This window comes from Budorcas taxicolor, chromosome X, assembly GCF_023091745.1.
Source record: "Budorcas taxicolor isolate Tak-1 chromosome X, Takin1.1, whole genome shotgun sequence".
NCBI classification, from domain to species: Eukaryota; Metazoa; Chordata; class Mammalia; order Artiodactyla; family Bovidae; genus Budorcas; species Budorcas taxicolor.
Window position 1 is genome coordinate 105655839 of NC_068935.1, and position 15205 is coordinate 105671043.

Here is a 15205-nt window from a genome sequence, read left to right on the forward strand (position 1 = left end):
TATCAGAAGGCTAGCGAAGGGTGAACCAGAAGGCTGAAGAGTCTAAGCCATTCTCAGAGAACTGCAGATTTCACCTCTACAGGCCTTCAACGCCGGGACTTCAGCTTAGATGAATGGGGTGGGGAATGAAGGAGAAAAAAGGCAATGAGATCGTCTAAAGCACATTGAAGATAAGATCAATGACTGACATGCTGGTAACCATATCACACATCTATTCATGCATTGAAAATTACCCCAAAGCTTAGTGATGTCACAAGAAACGTTTATTCTCTCTCACATTGTGTGTGGGTCATGAATTTGAGAGCAGCTTGGCTGAACAATTCTGGCTTGTACTCTCTCATGAGGCTGCAGTCACCTGAAGGCTTGGTGGGCTGGAGGATCCACTTCCATGGAGACTCACTCACATGACTGGCAAGTTGGTACTGGTTGTTGGAAGAGGCCTCTATTATTCCCCACATGAGCCTCTCAAGTGGCATGAGTGTTCTCATAACATGGTGGTGTCTTCTTCCAGTGGAAGTGATCCAAAAAAGAACAAAGCAGAAGTGACAATATCTTTATGACCTAGCCTGAGAAGACATGCAGTTACTTCCAAGGAATCCTAGATCTCACATACGTCAGCCCTATTCAGTGAGGGAAGGGGATATATAAATGTATGGATACCAAGAGGGGAAGATCATGGTGGGGAGAGACAATTTGAAGGCTGGCTTCTACAGCGTCTAAACATTTTTATATTAGAGAATCATTCAGTGATTTTTAGGATAGGGATAGTGTGGTCAATAATGTAGACAGGTCTGCTTAATATGTATTCAACCCTTTTTAGCATGCAGATGAAGAAAGACAAATTATATTCCCCAGATCCCATTGCAGCCGTAGTTTGAGAAGTGATGAAAATTCTATCAGACAAGGGAGGTTGGGGTGAGAGATCAAGTGGGAGTATGGGGTTAGCAGATGTAAGCTATTTTATACAGGATGGATAAGTAACAAGGTCCTACTGTATAACACAGGGAACTATATTCAATAGAAGCCATAATGGAAAAGAACTTGAATATACATATATATATATCTGAATTACTTTGCTGTACAGCAGAAATTAACACAACATTGTAAATCAACTATACTTCAACAAAAATTGAAAAACCAGATTCCATCAGTCACATGCACTCAAAGTGTGACTTGGTTTTGAAACCAAATCAATGTGTGGAAAGAGAAAAATGCAGAACAAGCATATTATTCTAGACTGTGGCTGAGGCAGTGTGGTTTTTTGCCAATAACTGATGGCAGCTTCTTAATTGGGACCATGACTTCTTGATGGTGGCAAGAATGGAATGATTCTAGAACAAGCAAATCTACTGACTGGTACCTTCTCAATCTGGTAGGCAAATTCCTGATTTTCTAGTTTCTTGGCAGCTCCTTTGGCATTCCCAAGTGGCTTGGGGAGGTGTTCACCAAGTTCAGCATACAGCCTATTTCTTCATCTTTCACCTCTAGATGATGAAGGAATCCTTTCTGTTTAGCTGTAATAGGTTTTATTTTCTGAAACTCAATCTTGAGTGATACTGATAGCAAAATAAAAATTGTAGTCTTCAAACACTGGATTTGTTGGACTTTACTTCCTTGAAATTCAAAAGTTAACAGAGATATTTAAGTACCTCTTGGAAAAATATCTTATAAGCCATACTGAAACCAATCAGCACAAATGAGCATTTATTTTTCAGCAATGCTTCATTATCCAGGTAGAGGATGAGAGAAGGCATGTTAGAGAACTGATCTAGGGGTGGAGGGTTGTGCTAAAGGTGTGGTGAAAGGACAAAGGTGAGGGAGGTATATTGTAGGACTGAGAAAATGTGATGACCAACAGTGACCTGGATCAGTCTGAAAAGAAAAGACAGCAACAGCACTAATATATTGAACACATATAGGGAAGGGCTGGTGATCCCCAGGTGGTTGAAGATTGAATGTAGTCAGTAAAAGGTAAGTGGCATTTAGAAAATACGTGATGACAGAGAATGGAGGAAAACATCCTTGGAATTGTGATGTTAGAGAGGTGGATGGGCTGTCCACATGATAAGTCCTCTTGGCAAGATTGAAGACAGAGAAGATAAATGAGATTGAAATTCCAAACGCTTATCTAAGTGTGGAGGAGAGAACCGAATGTAATGTAGATAGATGGTTGTAAGGGGAGGTGATGGAAGTCATATGTTAGGAGGCAGGAATCTCAGAGAAAGTCTTTTGCTTAGGTTAGGTTAAAAATGAAGAATTAGAAAGGGCAGTGGAGAATTGGAATGATCATGACAGTGCCTCTCAACTAACAAACACTGAAGTATGGAACAAAGAACAATATCCTCTAAGAAAAGTGATGCAGGATAAAGTCAGGATTTACTCAGGATTGTCCTGAAAAGATACCAAAGATATAGGAAGCCTAATTTACTATGATGCGTGTGGGTGTGTGTGGCTGTGTGTGTGTGGGTGTGTGCGCGCGCACGTGCCCACACATGGTAGTGGTCCAGAAGGCATCAAAGAATGTCTGGGGGAGAGTTCAGTGTGGGAACACTCAGCGTTCAGAGCAGTATGAGAATGACAGGACAAAAGAAGACTAGTGAGAAGAATGGTAAGACATGTCAGGCTTATAACTGAAGGATTATAGAAATAAGCATGGGTGAATCTGACAGCTTTGATGTTCCCATTTTAGGGTATAATGCTTTGGTGCAGAAGTGACTTGCACAGTAATTTCCAAGTATCCCATCCTAGACTCCAAGGCAGGAAGAGCCAGGGCCCTCCCATGGCCAGAACTAACTCTATGGTGAGGGCTGGGCCCAGCTCTTCCTGTTTCAGGGTCTAAGAAAGATTACACGAGTTATCATGAGTTGTCACAAAAAGTGACAGGATTCCCTAGGGAGTACAGCTGACCTTTGAACCACATATGGGTTAGGGATGCTGACACACACAGTTCAAAATCCATATGTAACTTTAAAGTGGGAAAGTAGGCCCCTGTGTCTGTGGTTCTGCATCCCTGGATTCAACCTACCTCAAACCATTTAGTTCTTCAGTATTTGCTATTGAAAAAAAAACACATATATTTGGATCCACACAGTTCAAATCCATGTTGGTCAAGGGTCAACTGTAGTTGGTTCCATCTGTAGGGCAGGAAAACTCAAAAGGGATCCTGAGACATCTCCTTATTGTTAAAAAGTAAGAATGGTTTCAGAGGTAACTGAAGTAATATTTTGTCTTAAGTGAAGATAAGGATCTCCTGCAAATCAATAATATAAATAACAAAATAGTGAAAGATTTAATCAGTTCAAAAAGAAGACATATGAATGGTCAATAGTATATGAAAAGATGTTCAACATCTTTAGTCATCAGGGAAATGAAGAATGAAAACTACAATAAAAGACGCTTGAGTGGACTTCCCTGCTGGTCCAGTGGTTAAGAATCATCCTGCCAATGCAGGGGACACAGTTTGGATCCCTGGGCCAGGAAGATCCCACAGGCCGCAGTGCAACCAAGCCCGTGCACTACAACTGCGGAGCCCGTGTTTCACAACAAAAGAAGCCACCACAATGAAAAGCTCCTGCACCACAACGAGAGAGTAGCCCCCGCTCTCCACATCTAGAGAAAAGCCTGTGTGCAGCAACGATGTCCCAGCACAGTCTAAATAAACATATATTAAAAAAAACTTTGAGTGGTTAAAATTTTAAAAAGACTGATAATACTAAGTGTTGATCAGAGGTAGAACAACTGCAACTCTCATACATTGTAGCTAGGGGTGTGAAGTGGTAAAAGTACTTTAGAAAAATGGTCAATTCTTATAAAGTTAAACATACAACTTCCCTATGACCCAACAGTCTCACTCCCTGGTATTTATTTAAGGGAACAAAAAATGCATATACACTAAAAGGCTTTAAGCTTTATTCATCATAACCCCTACTGGAAATGGCCCAAGAAAATGTATAAACCAGCAAGACAGAATAAAATTCAGCAGTAAAAACAACAAACTACTGATACGTGCAACATTCAAAATCATCTGGAATGAAAGCTTGACCCAAATGAGCACACACTGTATAATTCCATTTATATGAAATTTGCAAACAGACACAATTAGTCTGTAGTGACAGAAATCAGCACAATAGTGATTTCATCCATCGGGGAGAAACTGGTTGGAAGGAAGCATAAGGGAAACATCACAGGGTGTAAGAATGTTTCATCTTGATAGGGATGTGGGTTACCTGGATGTATACAGCACAAGCTGGAATCAAGATTGCTAGGAGAAATATTAATTACCTCAGATATGCAGATGACACGACCCTTATGGCAGAAACCAAAGAAGAACTAAAGAGCCTCTTGATGAAAGTGAAAGAGGAGAGTGAAAAAGTTGGCTTAAAGCTCAACATTCAGAAAACGAAGATCATGGCATCTGGTCCCATCTCTTCATGGCAAATAGATGGGGAAGCAGTGGAAACAGTGGCAGACTTTCTTTTGAGGCTCCAAAATCACTGCAGATGGTGATTGTAGCCATGAAATTAAAAGACGCTTATTCCTTAGAAGAAAAGTAATGACCAACCTAGACAGCATATTAAAAAGCAGAGGCATTCCTTCATCAACAAGGGTCTGTCTAGTCAAAGCTATGGTTTTTCCAGTAGCCATGTATGGATGTGAGAGTTGGACTATAAAGAAAGCTGAGCACTGAAGAATGGATGCTTTTGAATCATGGTGTTGGAGAATACTCTTCAGAGTCCCTTGGACTGTAAGGAGACCCAACCAGTCCATCCTAAAGGAAATCAGTCCTGAATATTCATTGGAAGGACTGATGCTGAAGCTGAGACTCCAATATTTTGGCCACCTGATGCAAAGAACCGACTCATTTGAAAAGACCCTGATGCTGGGAAAGATTGAAAGTGGGAGGAGAAGGGGACGACAGAGGATAAGGTGTTTGGATGGCATCACCGACTCAATGGACATGAGTGCGAGTAAACTCTGGGAGTGTGATGATGGACAGTGAGGCCTGGCATGCTGCAGTCCACGGGGTTGCAAAGAGTTGGACATGACTGAGTGACTGAACTGAGCTGAACTGATACAGCTTTCAAAACACATCCAACCCTACACTTTAATAGGTGCATTTCATCGTAGCTAAATTACGCTTCAATAAAAAAGGGTTAGAAAAAGGAGTAAATTAGTTACCCTGAAGAAAAAGCTAGTAAAGGCTAACTGAATATCAAAAATATGATAATGATTAATGTCAACTGGAACTGTAAGTCCACACCGATGTAAATGGTCAAAAAGCAGAAGGCATTCTTTAGAAAGACATATATAATAATGTGAATTAATCACAAAATGCCAGTGTGAGCCAAGGATGTTGGATAGATGACTAACTACCAAAGATGAAGGGGTAAACTGTGAGGAGATTATGTTAGCCCAACATCAGAAGCACATATATAGAACAATATTAAGTGGGAATCAGTATGAGGATTGTGGGAAGAGAGATTACAGAACACTGCACAGCTCGAGGAGGACACATTTTTCAATGACCTGGTATTGACTCTGTTGTGTCCCTACAGATCAGGACATGACCTGTTGATCTTGGTTCAAATATGAGAAAAGACAATAACTCCATTTCATTTCACAGCCGTGCAGCTTATACTATACTACCTCTCCTTGATGATGATTATAAATCTGGAAAAATAGAGGAAAAAAAATCACCTGAGTTCATTGGATTTCAACCAAAAGCAGGCAAGAATTATAGAAGATACAACCCTCAAAGAATGAAGCACACTGGATGAAGCACACACATTTAGTTGGCTTTTACTCTGAAGGCTCCTCCATTTGCTTGGTGCATTGGACATGGAGCTCAAGCAGAAGGCTGCAGTCTTAACTGGGCCCTGGCTCCATCAGAGGGCAGACAGGATGAAAACAACCACCACAGAAAACTAACCAAACTGATCACATGGACCACAACCTTGCCTAACTCAGTGAAACTGTGAGCCATGCCATGTGGGGCCACCCAAGATGGACGGGTCATGGTGGAGAGTTCTGACAAAACGTGGTCCACTGGAGAAGGGAATGGCAAACCACTTCAGCATTCTTGCCTTGAGAACCCCATGAATAGTATGAAAAGGAAAAAAGGTATGACAGTGAAAGATGAATCCCCCAGGTCAGTAGGTGTCCAATATGCTACTGGAGAAGAGAGGAGAAATATCTCCAGAAGGAATGAAGAGGCTGAGCCAAAGTGGAAACAACGCCTAGTTCTGGATGTGTCTGGTGGTGAAAGTAAAGTCCAATGCTGTAAAGAACAATATTGCATAGGAACCTGGAATGTTAGTTCCATGAATCAAGGTAAATTGGAAGCAATCAAACAGATGGCAAGAATGAACATCAACATTTTAGGAATCAGTGAACTAAAATGGATAGGAATGGGTGAATTTAATTCAGATGACCATTATATCTACTACTGTGGGCAAGAATCTTAGAAGAAATGGAGTAGCACTCATAGTCAACATGAGAGTCCAAAATGTAGTACTTTGGTTCAATCTCAAAAACGACAGAATGATCTCTGTTCATTTCCAAGGCAAACCATTCAGTATCAAAGTAATCCAAGTCTATGCCCCAACCACTAATGCTGAAGAAGCAGAAGTTGAACAGTTCTATGAAGACTTATAAGACCTTTTAGAACTAACACCCAAAAAGAGATGTCCTTCTCATCATAGGGAACTGGAATGCAAAAGTAGGAAGTCAAGAGATATGTGGAGTAATAGTCAAGTCTGGCCTTGAAGTACAAAATGAAGCAGGACAGAGGCTAACAGTTTTGCCAAGAACACACTGGTCATAGCAAGCACCCTCTTTCCAACACAACAGAAGACTCTACACATGGATATCACCATATGACCAAGACCGAAATCAGATTGATTATATTCTTTGCAGCCAAAGATGAAGAAGCTCTATACAGTCAGCAAAAACAAGATCAGGAGCTGACTGTGGCTCAGATCCATGAACTCTTTATTGCAAAATTCTGACTTATATTGAAGAACAACATAGGGAAAACCACTAGGCCATTCAGAGGGCAGCTATGAAGAGGCTAGAAATCTAGGAGGAGACTGGAGAGAGGAGAAAGCCACAGGGAGGGAGGCTCCAAATCTGCATATAAATTCATCTCAAATCCGTTAAGTGCCCCCTGAGGAGTGCATGTGCAGAGCCAAGCTCAAATTAGTCCAGGGAGAAAACAACAGTTGAAAGAAAAAGATCTGAACAGACATCTCAGTAGCTGATCAGTGCTGGAGATTGAATCAAGGTAAAGGGGCTTTTTGAACAAGTTGGGCTTCCCTTGAAAACCCAGAAATAAAGATTAAGCCTTTGGTCTAAGGTAAACTGAAACAGATCTGCTCAACAAAGCCTACAGCCAAACTTCCATAAGATCAAGATGACTGAATTTAACTGGGCAAGAATGAAAACAAAGCTAGCCTATGTGTGTAGACATTTCCTTAAACTAGCAGTTCTCAAACTTTTGGAGCACTGGCTTAAAGCTCAACATTCAGAAAACTAAGATCATGGCATCTGGGCCCATCACTTCATGGCAAATAGATGGGGAAACAGTGGAAACAGTGTCAGACTTTATTTTTCTGGGCTCCAAAATCACTGCAGATGGTGATTGCAGCCATGAAATTAAAAGACGCTTGCTCCTTGGAAGGAAAATTATGACCAATCTAGACAACATATTAAAAAGCAGAGACATTACTTTGTCAACAAAGGTCCGTCTAGTCAAGGCTATTGTTTTTCCATAAGTCATGTATGGATGTGAGAGTTGGACTATAAAGAAAGCTGAGCACTGAAGAATTGATGCTTTTGAACTGTGGTGTTGGAGAAGACTCTTGAGAGTCCCTTGGACTGCAAGGAGATCCAACCAGTCCATCCTAAAGGAGATCAGTCCTGGGTGTTCATTGGAAGGACTGATGTTGAAGCTGAAACTCCAATACTTTGGCCACCTGATGCAGAGAGCTGACTCATCTGAAAAGACCCCGATGCTGGGAAAGATTGAGGGCAGGAGGAGAAGGGGACGGCAGAGGATGAGATGGTTGGATGGCATCACCAACACAATGGACATGGGTTTAGGTGGACTCCGGGAGTTGGTGATGGACAGGGAGGCCTGGAGTGCTGCAGTTCATGAGGTTGCAAAGAGTCGGACATGACTGAGTGACTGAACTGAACTGAACTGAAAGTACTTTCATTTATGTGGGTTATCCTACTGGTATTTACTGTGTTAGAAATTAAAACTGAGAAGAAATTAATCCCATTTGCAATCACACCAAAAAGTAAAATACCTAGGAATAAATTTACCCAAGGAGGTGAAAGACCTATACACTCAAAACTGTTAAGACACTGATAAAAGAAACTGAAGACACAAGAAGATGTTCCATGGTCATGGATTTTAAGAATACTGTTAAAATCTCCATATTACCCAATGAAATATACATATTCAATGCAACTTCTCAAAATTTCAATGGCATTCTTCACAGGAACAAACAATTCTGAAATTCATATGGAACAAAGACCCCGAATAGCTAAAGTAATCTTGAGAAAAAGGAACAAAGCTGGAGGCATCATGGTCTACATCCTGATTTCAAAATACATTACAAAAGTATGGTAGTCAAAACAGTATGATATTGGCATAAAACCAGACACACAGACCAGTGGAACACAACAGGGAGTCCAGGAATAACAGGGAGCCCAGGAATAAATCTATGCGTATATGTTCAATTAATTTACAACAAATGCGCCCTGAATAGACAATGATTTTAATAAGTGATGTTGGGAAAACTGGACAGCCACATGCAAAAGAATAAAACAAGATCACTGTCTTAACATTGTACAAAGAAATCAACTCAAAATGGATTAAAGACTTGAAAGTAATACCTGAAACCATGAAACTCTTAGAAGAAAACATAGGCAGTAAGCTCCTTGACATCTTGGCAATGATTTTTTGGATCCGACTTCAAAAGTGGAACCAACAAAAGCAAAAATTGAGGCTACCTCAAAACAAAAAGCTTCTGTACAGCAAAAGATATTATCAATAAAATGAAAAGGCAACGTATTAGATGGGAGAATACATTTGCAAATCATATATGTGATACAGGGTGAATATTGAAAATACATTAAGAAGTCATATAACTCAATAGCAAAACAACAAATCCAATTAAAAAAACAAGGAAAATAAATGATACACCAATAAATTTTTTTAAAAACAGATCTGAATAGAAACTTTTCCAAGTAAGACATACAGATGACCAATGAGTACATGAAAGAATGTGCAATAGTACTAATCATCAGGGAAATGCAAATCAAAATCACAGAGATATTATCTCACACTTGTTAGAATGGCTATTAGCAAAAAGATGATAAATGTTGTGAGAATTTGGAGAAAGGGGAACTCTGGGTACTGTTGGTGGGAATGTAAATTGCTGCAGTCACTATGAAAAACAGCACAAGTTAAAAATAGAACCACCACATAATCCAGCAATTCCACTTCTGGTTATTTATCTAAAGAAAATGAAAACAAATTCAAAAAAATATGTATGCACCCCCATGTTCATGGCAGCATTACTAACAATAGCCAAGCTATGGAAACAACCTAAATGCCCACCAATGGATGAATGGATATAGTAGCTGTGTTATATACTACTCAGCCATAAAAAAGAATGAAATAATGCTATTTGTGGCATCATGGATGGACCTAGAGATTATACTAAGTGAAGTAAGAGATCGAGAAAGACAAATATTATGTGATATCACTTACATGTGAAGTCTAAAAAGCAAACAAATAAACAAACTCCAAACTCAAGAACAGATTGGTGGTCACCAGAGAGACAGAGGCAATAGTTGGTGAAATGGGTAAAGAGGGTAAAAACTGCACAAACTTCTAGCTACAAAATGAATAAGTCATAGGAATGTTACACAATAGCAAGGTTGTTGCAGGAAGGAGGACCTCTTCCAGGGCCCGAAACTGGGCTCTTGTCTAACACTTGGAAATGAATTGTCTGAGGAGACACATGTGCTGACAAAGCAAGCGATTTTATTGGGAAAGGGCACCCAGGTGGAGAGCAGTAGGGTAAGGGAACCCAGGAGCACAGCTCTGCCACGTGGCTCCCAGTCTCAGGTTTTATGGTGATGGGACTAGTTTCCGGGTTGTCTTTAGCCAGTCATTCTGACTCAGAGTCCTTCCTGGTGGTGCACGCCTTGTTCAGCCAAGATGGATGCCAGAGAGGATTCTGGGAAGTGGTTGGACATGTGGTTTCTCCTTTTGACCTTTCCCGAACTCTTCCAGTTGGTGGTGGCTTATTAGTTCCTTGTTCCTTACCAGGACCACCTGTCGTAAAACAACTCATGCAAATGGTTACTATGGTGCCTGGCCTGGGTGGGTGGTTTCAGTCAGTGTGCCTCCCCTAACAACTCATACTAAGTGAAGTAAGAGAGATCAAGAAAAACAAATATTATATGTTATCACTTACATGTGAAGTCTAAAAAGCAAACAAGTTAACAAACTCCAAACTCAAGAACAGATTGGTGGTCCCTGGAGAGACAGAGGTGGTAGTTGGTGAAATGGGTAAAGAGGGTCAAAAATGCAGCAATTTCTAGCTATAAAATGAGTAAGTCACAGGAATGTTATATAATAGCAAGGTGACTATTGTTAATAATACTGTATTTCACATTTAAAAGTTGCTTACAGAGTGGATCTTAAAAATCCTCATCACAAGAAAAAATATTTTGTAAATATGGATGATGATGTTAACTATACATGTTGATCACTTCACAAGATACATAAATATTGAATCAATATGTTTTACACCTGAAACTAACATAATGTTATATGTCAGTTGTACCTAAATTAAGACTGAACACATTTTTCAAAACTTATCTTTCAATTCATTTAGGAAAAAATTATAAACTCATGTTAATGTAGATAACATTTTTAAGAAAAACTGCATATGCATCACAAAATTTTTAAAAAGTCAGATAAGTGGCATTATTTTGCATTATTGTAACTCTTCAAAAATATGCCATAAAAGCAGACTTCTAGATTTTCACATATGCTTTCCATTCAATCCATTATAATATCAATGTTCTTTTAATTAAAGTATATGAAGATAATCAGAATTTACAGAAAAGAGTTTAATAGCCCTATTTAGGTATCTGGATATTTTTCTTTGATACTTCATCAAAACTCAGGAAGTAGTAGTTCCTTAAATATTGATGCCAATATGGACAACTTTTTACACTGTGTTGCATTAAAATCCATTGATCTAGGACCTCCCTGGTAGTCCAGTGGTTAAGACTCTTTGCTTCCACTGCAAGGAGCACAGGTTCAATCCCTGGTAGGGGAACTAAGATTCTGCATGCCATACAGTGTGGCAAAATAAAACAATAAAACAATGATGACCCTATATGCGAGACAGCAAAAGAGACACAGATGTAAAGAACAGACTTTTGGACTCTGTGGGAGAAAGCGAGGGTGGGATGATTTGAGAGAATAGCATTGAAACATGTATATTATCATATATGAAATAGATCACCAGTCCAGGTTCAATGTATGAGACAGGGTGTTCAGGGCTGGTGTACTGGGATGACCCTGAGGGATGGGATGGGGAGGGAGGGTCAGGATGGGGAACACACGTACACTCATGGCTGATTTATATGAATGTATGGCAAAAACCACCACAATATTGTAAAGTAATTAGCCTCCAATTAAAATAAAAAAATAAAACAAAATCCATTGGTCTATCTTGTACTTTGAATGGATCTTTAACCACACATGATTTTATAACTCATGCATTGGTCATTGAGAACATATTGGTTCACTGAGTTAGGCAGATCTTCCAAAGGTCAATAAGATTTATTATACAATATAAAAAATTCACCTTGGTTAATGTCATCACCGATCCTATCAAAAACATCTCTATGCACTGGGAAGCTATCATAAAGAACAGTGTACACAAGTTTTCCAAAATTCTAGTTTTTGCTTCAACTCTCAAGTTTTATCATTAAGAGCAAATACTGTCAGTTATTTTCCTTGAAATGACAACTCTTTTTGTTGATTTTGAGAAAATGTGTGCCAAGTCCTCAAGCCTAAATAATTATACTTTATCCGTCATTCATTCATTAAAATAAAAATGGTGAAAAATATAGCCAGTTCAATATGCAACTAAAATGCCCAAGTGCTTTTCCCTGAGCATGCATAAAACATCTGAAAAATCACACATCCTTAAAGGTCAAGATTTAAACACATTAATAACTTTTACTGCTTCATCAGGACTTTTGAAAATGAAAGTGGTATGTTACTTTTTATCATATGTGTGTACTTGGGCAAACAAACTACTGAAGTGTCTGCAGTTTTATTCACCATTGCTTCTGGACCACCCCAGCAAATGTCAACACAGCAAAAAAAAGTAAATAAGGAAAACCACTTTGGCCTTGCTGACCCCTCAGAAAGGTTTTAGGCTGCCCAAGGGTCTGCAGACCACACACCATGATCTGTTGCCTTCAACTGAAGTGCACTGATTGTGAATATAATTCTGGAATGGTGACAGAAGCTTGAGTAGGAATGTGTGTAAGCATAAAACTTTGGCTCTTTCTCTCAACTCGGGCAGGACTCGTGGGCAGTGTGCCTTGTAGAGACCCAAAGCACAAGGGAAAATCACTTCAAATTTGCTGCATCCACTTCTGTTGTCTGCAGCTCTCTTTTTATCAATAAATTCTATTAATAATCTTCACTAATTTAATCAGAAATGAATAGCAGGCTGATTGAGAATCCAAACATTGCACGCACATGATCTCATTTCATCTTCACAGGAAGTCACAAGTATTTCCTCTCCTTGCAGTTTTAACCCCTTTTTAACAATATTAACTTTGGAAACTGGAGTAACAGAAGAGATGCTGGAAGGTTCCCCTTAGCTTAGTGCCCTAAGGGGTATGCCATTTTTAGCAATCATTCTACCCTTAGCCTACAGTTCTCTCAATACTCTTTGTGTCAGTCTTTCTTAACCTTGGATGCACACTGAATTACTTGTGTGTGTGTGTGTCTGTGTGATCAGTTGTGTTGGACTCTTTGTGACCCCATGGACTAGGGGAGTTTTAGAAGACTGATGCCTATGTGCCATCACTGGAGATTAAGATGTAAATTTCCTGGGTGCAGACAGGTCCTGAGGAGACTTTAAAAGCTTCTGAGGGGATTCTCATGTGCAGCCAAAAGTGTGAATCACTATTCTGGGTGAGGTGAGAAGGATGCCAGTATAATCACTGACATAAACACTCACTAAAGTCATTGGATCTCTGCTTATGGCCAATGTTTAAAGTTTGCATTACAAGCTTAGAAGTATGCTTCAGTTCAGTTCAATTCAGTTCAGTCGCTCAGTCACATCCAACTCTCTGCGACTCCATGAATCGCAGCACACCAGGCCTCCCTGTCCATCACTAACTCCCGGAGTTCACTCAGACTCACGTCCATCGAGTCAGTGACGCCATCCAGCCATCTCATCCTCTGTCGTCCCCTTCTCCTCCTGCCCCCAATCCCTCCCAGCATCAGGGTCTTTTCCAATGAGTCAACTCCCTGCATGAGGCGGCCAAAGTATTGGAGTTTCAGCTTCAACATCAGTCCTTCCAATGAACACCCAGGACTGATCTCCTTTAGGATGGACTGGTTGGATCTCCTTGCAGTCCAAGGGACTCTCAAGAGTCTTCTTCAACACCACAGTTCAAAAGCATCAATTCTTTGGCCCTCAGCTTTCTTCACAGTCCAACTCTCACATCCATATATGACCACTGGGAAAAACATAGCCTTGACTAGATGGACCTTTGTTGGCAAAGTAATATCTCTGCTTTTCAATATGCTATCTAGGTTGGTCATAACTTTCCTTCCAAGGAGTAAGTGTCTTTTAATTTCATGTCTGTGATCACCATCTTCAGTTATTTTGGAGCCCCCCAAAATAAAGTCTGACACTGTTTCCCCATATATTTCTCATGAAGTATGCTTAACTCATCTAAAATATAGCATTTGTTTCTCCTTGAAAGACATAGGAATGATACAAGAGAAGTAGCTTTGTTAATCAGAATCAATTTCACTGGAGAATGTGCACATGAAAATGTATTTCTATTATTTTTTAAAAATCATTGAAGTTTAGTTGATTTACAATGTGTTAGTTTCTGATGTACAACAAAGTGATTCAGATAATATATATATATTCTTTTTTATGTTCTTTGCCAGTATAGTTTATTACAGGATATTGAATATCTGTGCTATACTTTAGAACCTTGTTGTTTATCTATTTTATATATAGTAGAGTATATTTGCTAATAGAAACTCCTAATTTATCCCTCCCCACCCCCTTTCCCCTTTGGCAACCATAAATTTGTTTTCTATGTCTGTGAGTTTGTTTCTGTTTTGTAAATAAGTAAATTTGTATCATATTTTAGGTTCCACATATAAGTGATATCATATGCTATTTGTCTTGCTGTTGTCTGTACATTCAGTATGATAGTCTCTAGGTCCATCCATGTTGCTGTAAATAGCAATATTCCATTGTTTTTAACGGAAAAGTAATATTCCATTCCAGTCCATAGCAAAGGAAACCACAAACAAAATGAAAACACAACCCACAGACTGGGAGAAAATATTTGCAAATGATGCAACTGACAAGGGCTTAATTTTCAAAACATACAAACAGCTAATACAACTCAATAGTAAAAAAAAAACAGGAAGACAACATAAACAGACACTTCTTCAAAGACATACTGATGGTCAACAGGCACGTGAAATGATGCTCAACATCACTAATTATTAGAGAAATGAAAATGAAAACTACAATGAAGTCCAACCTTACACCAGTCAGAATGGCCAACATGAAAAAAATCTACAAATAACAAATGCTGGAGAGGGTGTAGAGAAAAGGGAGCCCTCCTACACTGTTGGTGGGAATGTAAATTGGTGCAGCCACTATGGAAAACAGGATGAAGTTTCCTTAAAGAACTAAAAATATTGTTGCCTTATGATCCAGCAATCTCATTCCTGGGCATATATTCAGATAAGACTCTAATTCAAAAAGACATGCATCCCAATGTTCATAGCAGCACTATTTACAATAGCCAAGGCAAAGAAGCAACCTGAATGTCCACTGACAGACAGATAAAGAAGATGTAGTTTATATATACAAGGAATACATTTCTATTA